This window comes from Corvus brachyrhynchos, unplaced genomic scaffold (genome assembly GCF_000691975.1).
Source record: "Corvus brachyrhynchos isolate BGI_N302 unplaced genomic scaffold, ASM69197v1 scaffold148, whole genome shotgun sequence".
Taxonomy (NCBI): Eukaryota; Metazoa; Chordata; class Aves; order Passeriformes; family Corvidae; genus Corvus; species Corvus brachyrhynchos.
The window spans coordinates 3,375,691-3,383,308 of NW_008239785.1; the positions used below are offsets into that span (position 1 = coordinate 3,375,691).

Below are 7,618 nucleotides of genomic sequence, written 5' to 3' on the forward strand. Positions count from 1 at the left end.
GTCGTCGTCGTCCTCCTCCCCCTCCTCCTCCTCCTCCTCCTCCTCCTCCTCCTCCTCCTCCTCCTCCTGCTCCTTGTCCTCGTCCTCGTCTTTGTCGTCCTCGTCGATCTCGTCCCCGCCTTCCTCCTCCTCTTCCTCCTCCTCCCCCCCCGGCCGATGCCACCCCCGAGGCCGTGCGCCGGCCGCCTCCCTGCCCAGCCCGGGCACGGGATGAGGAAGAAGAGGCTGAAGAGTGGAAACCTGCCCCACTGCACCCCCACACCGGGGACCCTGGGTTTGCCAGGGGCACGGCGCGCAGAGCCCCCGCACATCCCTCCGGACTCATGGGTGGGGAGAGGAGGAACTGCTCGCCCCACAGATGAACAGCCACCCCGTCCCTCACGGAGTGTGGGGATGGAGACCCCGGTGCTGCCAAATCCCCCCCTGCCACGCCGGGACAGTGGGGACGGCAGCTCCCACTGCCACCCCACCAGCCCGGCCCAGGGTGGGGGGTTTGCCCCATCAGCTGCAGCTGCGCCGCGGGTGAGCCCCGCGGCGCAGGGAAGGCGGGAGGGAAGCGGAGCAGGAGCCGCTAGCCGGAAGCCACGAGTGTGTCGAGGCGGTTCCGCGGCGCCTCCGTCTCATCCGGGATGGCTGCCCGGCCTCCCGCTCCCCCGGCTGCTCGCAGCCCCCTGCATCCTGCACCAGCCATTGGAGCGCAGCTCATACTGCACTTCATTTGGGAAAAGCCCGAGCATGGGGATGTGGGAGAAATCCCTGGAGAGGGATGTTGTGTTACCCAAAACCCCACCCTGTAAAACCCCATCCACGTCCATGCACTACAGCTGCTCAAGGTCTTCAGCCTTACAGGCATCACCTCATGTACAGGAGCCTCGAGCCTTTCCTGATCTATTTTCCCTGGAATATCCCATCTCTCCCACATCAAGGTTAATCTCAGGGCGACCCCCATCCCTGCTCACACCACTGGGACCCAGGGGTGCAGGGCTCCAGTGCAGAGCTGTGCCCCTTGCTGCCCTCCAGGTGAAGGCCATGCGTGGCTGCAGGAGGTCCGGTGGCAGAGATGCCCTCCGGAATGGCATCCACCATCCACCATCCACCATCCACCTCTGCGCCTCCTGGGGCTGCCAGCTCCTGCACCAGCCAAGCCTTCCTCTGCCCCCCGGGAAATAGAACCTGTATTTCCAGTCCTGTAACTGCGCTCAGACCCACACGGGGGATTTATAGTTTATATATGCTCTTTGGCCAGGAAAGTGCCCAGAGCTGGAGGCTGGAGGCACTCGGAGCTCCTGGAAGTGGCTGAGCTTCCCGGCAGCAAGATGGGGAGGGGGGTTGGAAGGATATGGCAAACTGTGCTGGAGCTCATGGAGTTGCCTGGGCAGGAAAAACGCCTGGCTGAGCATCACTCCCACAAGCTGGCTTTTGCTGTGGGAAAAACGAGGCAGCCGGGAGCTGGCAGAGAGCAGTGGTGTGGCTGAGCCTCCTCTGGCTGCCCAGGGCTCAGCAGGGGCACCCTTGGCTGCTGGTCCCTGGGCTGCTTGGCCCTAGACAGCCCCCACTGGTGCCACATTTCCCTGCTTCCTTGGTCTGGACTAAAAAGAAAATTCCTGTGGGTAATCACATCCCCATGGGTACCAGCCTTTGCTGAGTTCCAGCCTTGTCACGATGCTGAAGGGATGACAGGCTCTCTGGAGTAAGGTCCCGAGCTCCCCCAGGAGAGGGGACACACATCAGAACCTCTTCAGACCCCACGGCATCTCTGCAAATAGCTCTGGATGGCAGCCGAGTGCTTTTCCCAGGCACCATCACCATCTGCCTGACTTTTCGCCAGGGCCCCGGGCTGGACACAGGCAGGACACAGGCTGGCATCTCCCTGGCAGAGCAGGGCTGCTCCAAAGGCTGCACTCCGACACAGCCCCACCAAGGGTTTCGGAATATGGAGCTTTACCCATCCTCCATCCCTCCCAGCAGCCCAAAGGATGCCAAGCAGAACACAGCCAAACCAGATCCCTCATCCAGCAGCACCAAAGCAAAGCATCCAATTCTTTGTGCTTGCCACGGATTCATAGATTCTGATTTCCCAAATAAAGCTGCTCCCTAAGGGTGAGTGCACAGCCCAGGGACAAGGGACTGGGCTCTTACCGTAAACCCAATGCCCACGGTGGCAGAGAAGGAGCCAGGAATGAACTTGCCCTGGTCAAACTGGACCAGCAGAGACGTCTTCCCCACGCCGCTGTCTCCAACCAGGATTGTCTGCAAGGACCAGATAAAGAGGCATCAGTGCAGGTGATGAAGAAGCTGCAGGCACAGAGTGCAGCTGGGGGCAGACATTTGGGTAGGGGTGCTGGAGGGATGCAGCAGAAAATGCAGCAGGATCAAGAAGGACCCACCCAGCCCCTGGATCTGTCACTCTTGGTTCTGCTATTTGCCCAGAGAGGAATTTCCAACCCTTTGTCCATCTCTGTAATTAATGAAATGTGGTCTGGGATGAGCTTTCAGGCCTGAGCCCCACTGTGCCCTGTCCAAGAGAGGAGAGATGGAAGGGAAAGCAAAGCACGGCCTGTCATGGAGAGTGAGCAGGACAGACGCTCCTACCCCAGCTCGGGAAGCTACTGGGAAGAAGCAGCCTTGGCTCACACGGCCCTGTTGGAAAACCTCTTTGGGAGGACTTTGGAGTCACTGGATTAAGTCCAAAACTGTTTAGTAAAGAGAGCATCTCCTGCAGCTGCTACACACAGCTGCTGCCACAGCCACGCAGCCTCACCAGGTCACTGAGCTGTCTTTGTGCTGCCCTAATGCTGTGGACCCACAGCACTCCTCCTGCAAAGTGATGGGTTTGAAGTCCCAGAGTCCCTCTGCCTCTCCAGCCTCCATGGGGAGCCCCAGATCCCTGAGCAGAAGGGACAAGGGAGCAGTGCAGGTGTCAGAGCTGTCACCTCTTGGGCAGCTCCCACCCTGCCAGCCCACGGCCCTAGTACCCACACTGCATCCCTGGGGAGCTCATCTTCCCTTCTGCTCCTGCCCACATCCCTCAAAATCCCTGACCTAAGAGAGACCTGCAGTGCAAACAGGACCCCTCCCTTCCCTCTGCTGCTATCTGGGTTTTGTTTGCAGAGCCACCGGTGCAAACATTCCCATCCTTTCAGGAAACCCAGGCACTTTCAACCCTTTCGCAGGACACGAGGTAAAATAAACACTCTGCTACCAGGCTTCTTGCTTAGAAGTAGTTTTGGCTTTGTCTTTCGGGACATGGGCGTTTCTGAAGCTGCAGTTCCAGCAAACACTGAGTGTCCCCTCTGTCCCTGGTTCCCTGTCCCCCCTGAGGCTGCAGGGATGAGCCAGCGAGGTGCTGGGGCTAAACCTCCCCACTCTGCATCCACCTCTGCTGCATCTGTTTGCCCCCTGCTTGCTTTGTGTTTGTGCAGCTCCGGCAGCCTTGCTCCATCCTGTGACACTTCAGTCCTTTGTCTCCACCCTGAAGGTGCATCAGTACCTCCCCGATACCCAGGGGGGCCTCTGTGCACATCTGGTCCCATCCCTCTCCTGTCCCAAAGTGCCCTGGGGTGTGACCAACCCTGGCACCACTTCAGGCACTGCACTTGCCCTTGTGAAACAACAGGATGAGTGTGAAGGAATGTGTTTAATCAAATGCCTGAACAGCCCCAGTAGATCAAGGCCTGATTCCACAACCTGGGAGGCTCTGTGGGATCCACAGCACCTGGCACCGTGGTACCTGCATCCCACAGATCCCACAGAAGTGGGCTGAAACCAAAAGCCGAGGAGCTTGAGGACCACAAACAATGCAGAGATGTGGAGTGGCAGGAAATCAGCATCCTGCCCTGCAAAAAGCACCACCCCACAACCTGCCTGGAGCCTGCTCACGCCAATACACTTCAGTGAATGCTTGCCTCAGTGAATCAGCACTTTTCCTCGGAAAAAAACATCCCAAACACTGAACCTCTCCTGGGAAAAACCTGACCTGCTGAGCAGAGCTCTTGGCAGGAGGGAGCCCTGCACCTCTGCCAGATGCAGGCTGCAGCACAGACCTGTGTGCTGAGAGGCAGCAACCTGTGCCCAGATCCACAGCCAGAGATTTCTCCTTCCTCCCTGACTGGGCTCTTTGTAGGTCACTTGTACATTCAGAGCAGCATCATGAGCTGGGAGCCTGCACGGGATCTGGACGGATGTTGGGAGGCAGAAATCCCTGGGCCAGAGGATCTGGGTCACCCCTTTCCTGGGGGAAATTTCCCTGCCCAAACCCCTCTTGGCTTTTCCCTAGGGCCCAGAACGCTTCCCTGTGCAGAGAGAAGGATAGGCCCAGGAGCAGCTGGATAGGAAAACAATCCAAGAATTCATTACCATGGGGCTCCTGCACCTCAGTGCTGTATATTTTGGTGTTACACACTATTTCCAGGCAAAATCCTGGTTCTGGGATGTTCAACAAGACAGGGTGCACCCTGCAGTGCTGTCTTTGGGAGCAGTTAATGCAGAGAATATCATTAATTATGGAGGGAGAAGAGCTGGTTGGAATGAGCACCAGAAAGCCTCCAGAGCCCAGGGTTTACAGAGAACATGTATAAAAGGCAGATTCCTCTATTAATAATTTAAATGGGATTCATAATAGAGACAACTCATGAATCGCTTCATGACTTAGTAGTAAAAGTTGGCCTGGATCAGCCAAGAGGTATTCCTAGTGACTTTAGGAAAAGCTCATGGGCTCTGTGGAGGGACAGCAGAGTGGAAATCACTGTGGCCTTCCTGGTTACCAAATAAACATATAACAAGAACAAAAAACCCACTGTGGGGAAGATGTGGCTAGTTCACCCTTAGAACCTCAGGCTGGACACGACTGAGTCATGATAGCAAAAAGCCTCCCAGTGACAAAGCTCCATAGCTGTCCTGACTCTTCCCCCATCCTCAGCCACAGACTGACCTCCCCCGCACCTTCTCATCCCCCCAGGTTTTCCCAGGTTTGTTTTTTTTTTTTTTGCATGGGAAACTTTGGTAAAATGTTGCAAGATTCCTTTTGGTGTTGTCGTTCTTCTCTGCCTGGTGGTGTGCAGATGGAGCAGTGCTTTGCCAGGGCTGGGCAAGGCACAGAGGGAAACCTTCCTGAGACCGAGACTCACTTGGTGACAGTCCCACATCACCACTGCTGAGCCCCAGCACAGCCAAAGCAATCCTTGTTTCCAGCTAAAGGAAATTATTTCCACTAGGTGGGCAGAGGTAACCTGACTACTCCACCACCCCACAGCCCCACAGAAAAGTGGGTACAGCTTGTTACACCCTCCTGAAAAAGGCTTTTCTGCCTGTTCTGCCTTAGGGGAAGAGCAAATATCCCTCCCGACACCTTGAGTAAGTTTTGGGGCTAATTCAGACATACATGGATCACTTTCAGTCAAAATCATCGCTGGCTTGGCATGGGCTGCAGGGACAAGGCAAAACAATTCAAACTTCCCGTACTCAGGCTGGCAGCCAGCGACCAAAAGAGATATTTTGGTCTAACCTGCTGAGGGAAAAGAGGTTTTGCACGGCTGTCAAGGCAGTGCAGGGAGGCGATGGCTGCAATTCCGGCGCCAGCCAAGCGGGAGGAGATCTGGGACAGCGCATGTGGGTTGAGGTTGTCTTCCCAGTTCATTTCCGAGATTTAACATGCAGAACCCGGACCTGAGCTAAACATAGCTAGTGAAAGCCTGACAGGGTAAAACCCCAGTCAGAGGGATGCAGGGAAGGGAGAAGTGCCCTCCACGGGCTCTGGTGTTGCTCTCAGGGAGCTGCTGGAGCCCCAAACCCACAGGTTTGTGCCCAGGTGAGCAGGATTTATCACAACAAATTGTAGCAAACGTGTATGTGCCCCCCAGCACAGCTGCCTGCAGAGCTCAGCTGGGACATGGCACTGGGAGAGGTCTGAGGGTGAAGACATGGCTGCTTTCAGCCTCTCACCACCCTACTCTCGTGGCCTCTCAGGCCAAGTCTCAGTCCCTGAGACTTATTTTTAACCTGTTCTTTATACAAAATTGTGCTGCCTCCCCCCTGCTCCAAGAAGTGCTCCAGGGATGGAGTTGGATGCTGCTAGAAGCTGTTATGTGCCACAGGGACAGTTCAGATCTGTCCCCACCTGCCCAGGCACTATTTCACCATGGCCAAGACCCTTACACTGGCTTGAGAGAGAGCCTGGAGCCCTCTGCCAGCCTGGCTGGGCCCTTGTCCTTGCAGAGGCTGTATCTCAGCCCTGCAGACATGAGCTCTAAGGCTGTGCATCAAACAAAACCTGGCTCAGATCATGCAGGAGATAGACCCCTGTTTGCAACCCGCTGCTAACACCTTGGATCAACCACAGCCAAGGAACACATCCCTCTGCCTTTGGGTCTTGTTCCAGCTAAATGGATCCAGGAATCACACGGGAGGAAGAATGATCTGGCAGTGGGTCAAACCACCTGAAAGCAGAATTCATCATTTTGTATCAAGCAAAACTTTTCTGGAATAGCCCAGAACAAACCTCTACTGTTCGTGCTTTGGTTTGCTCCTGGCCAGTTTCCTCCCCAGGCCTGGGTTTAGCCACCAACCAGAAATCATTTAATCCTTGTCTCCAGACTGCAGAGCTCTCTTGGGGTTTTTCAGCACATCTGAAATGTGATTGCTTGCTCAGACACAAGATCTAGTGAGGTATTTGCTGCCTCACTTCCCTGGAGTGAGAGCAGCCTTGTTTCTGCAAGACAAGCAGCCCAGCCAGGAGATGCAGAAAAATACCAAGAGGAACAGCAGGGAGCATGAGACTGGGATGGTTATTTGCCTGGGCAGGTCTTCTACCCAGAGCCTCATTTCCACCAATGTCATTCCTTAACTGCAGCAGCTCATTCCTGGAGGAGAGAGAGTTAAGGTTTTGCAAAGAATCAGAGTTTCTCAAGTCATCCCTGGTGGCATGTCCTACGTATTGCGTGTACAACAGAAATGAGAGCTGCTAGTACTTGATATTTTTCTGCTAATCAAGGGCTGGGCACCTTACCCTGAGTACAGCAGGATACAGAACAGACTGGGATTTGTGAAGAGGGATCCACAGAACCCCAGCCCTTCCCCCGTCCTGTCGCTGCTTTTCCCGAGGGTGCCAGTTCCTGCACAGTCACTGGGGACTGCAGGAAAGCAGTGTGAGGACAGCAGGAAGGCGTGATGGGTGGATCTGTCATAAATCAGCATCTCCTCCGTGACTCCAGGAGTTGCAGGGCAGCGCCTGACTGCAGAGAGCAAAAAGCTCTGCTGCTGCTGTCCCCGCAGGAAAGCTTGAGCGCCCCACGTCCTACAGGGACACCACCAACCCTAACCACCCTCCGTGCAATTGGAGTTACAAAACACAGTCCCAGGAGTTAAAAAACCACAGCCCCAGGAGCACCGCAAAAGAGAATTTCAAAGCAAGAAGGTCAGGAATGGACGTCTCTGGGACGCAGCTATTTCATGGCAGGGAAGTCCCGGCTCATTAACCTGCTTCTGGCAAACAGAGCCCCGGGGTCCAGCTGCCCCCGACCCGCCCTGAGCCTGCACAGGGCAGCGGGAGCGGCTGAAGGGCGGCTGCGGGCTGTGCCGCGGGGCTGGGCCCGGTCCCGCAGTGCCGGCCTCCCCAAACACC

At 55.9% G+C, this 7,618-nt stretch overlaps 1 protein-coding gene across 1 annotated transcript in view; it reads right to left on the minus strand.

Annotated features, from left to right (window-relative positions):
- RAB37 (RAB37, member RAS oncogene family) overlaps positions 1-2,256 on the minus strand; it is a 9,939-nt gene extending 7,683 nt beyond the window's left edge. Inside the window, exon 1 of the mRNA XM_017743279.1 lies at positions 2,140-2,256. The gene's annotated coding sequence lies outside the window, so the exon portion shown is untranslated. The remainder of the gene's footprint in view (positions 1-2,139) is intronic.
- Between the last annotated feature and the right edge of the window lie 5,362 nt (positions 2,257-7,618).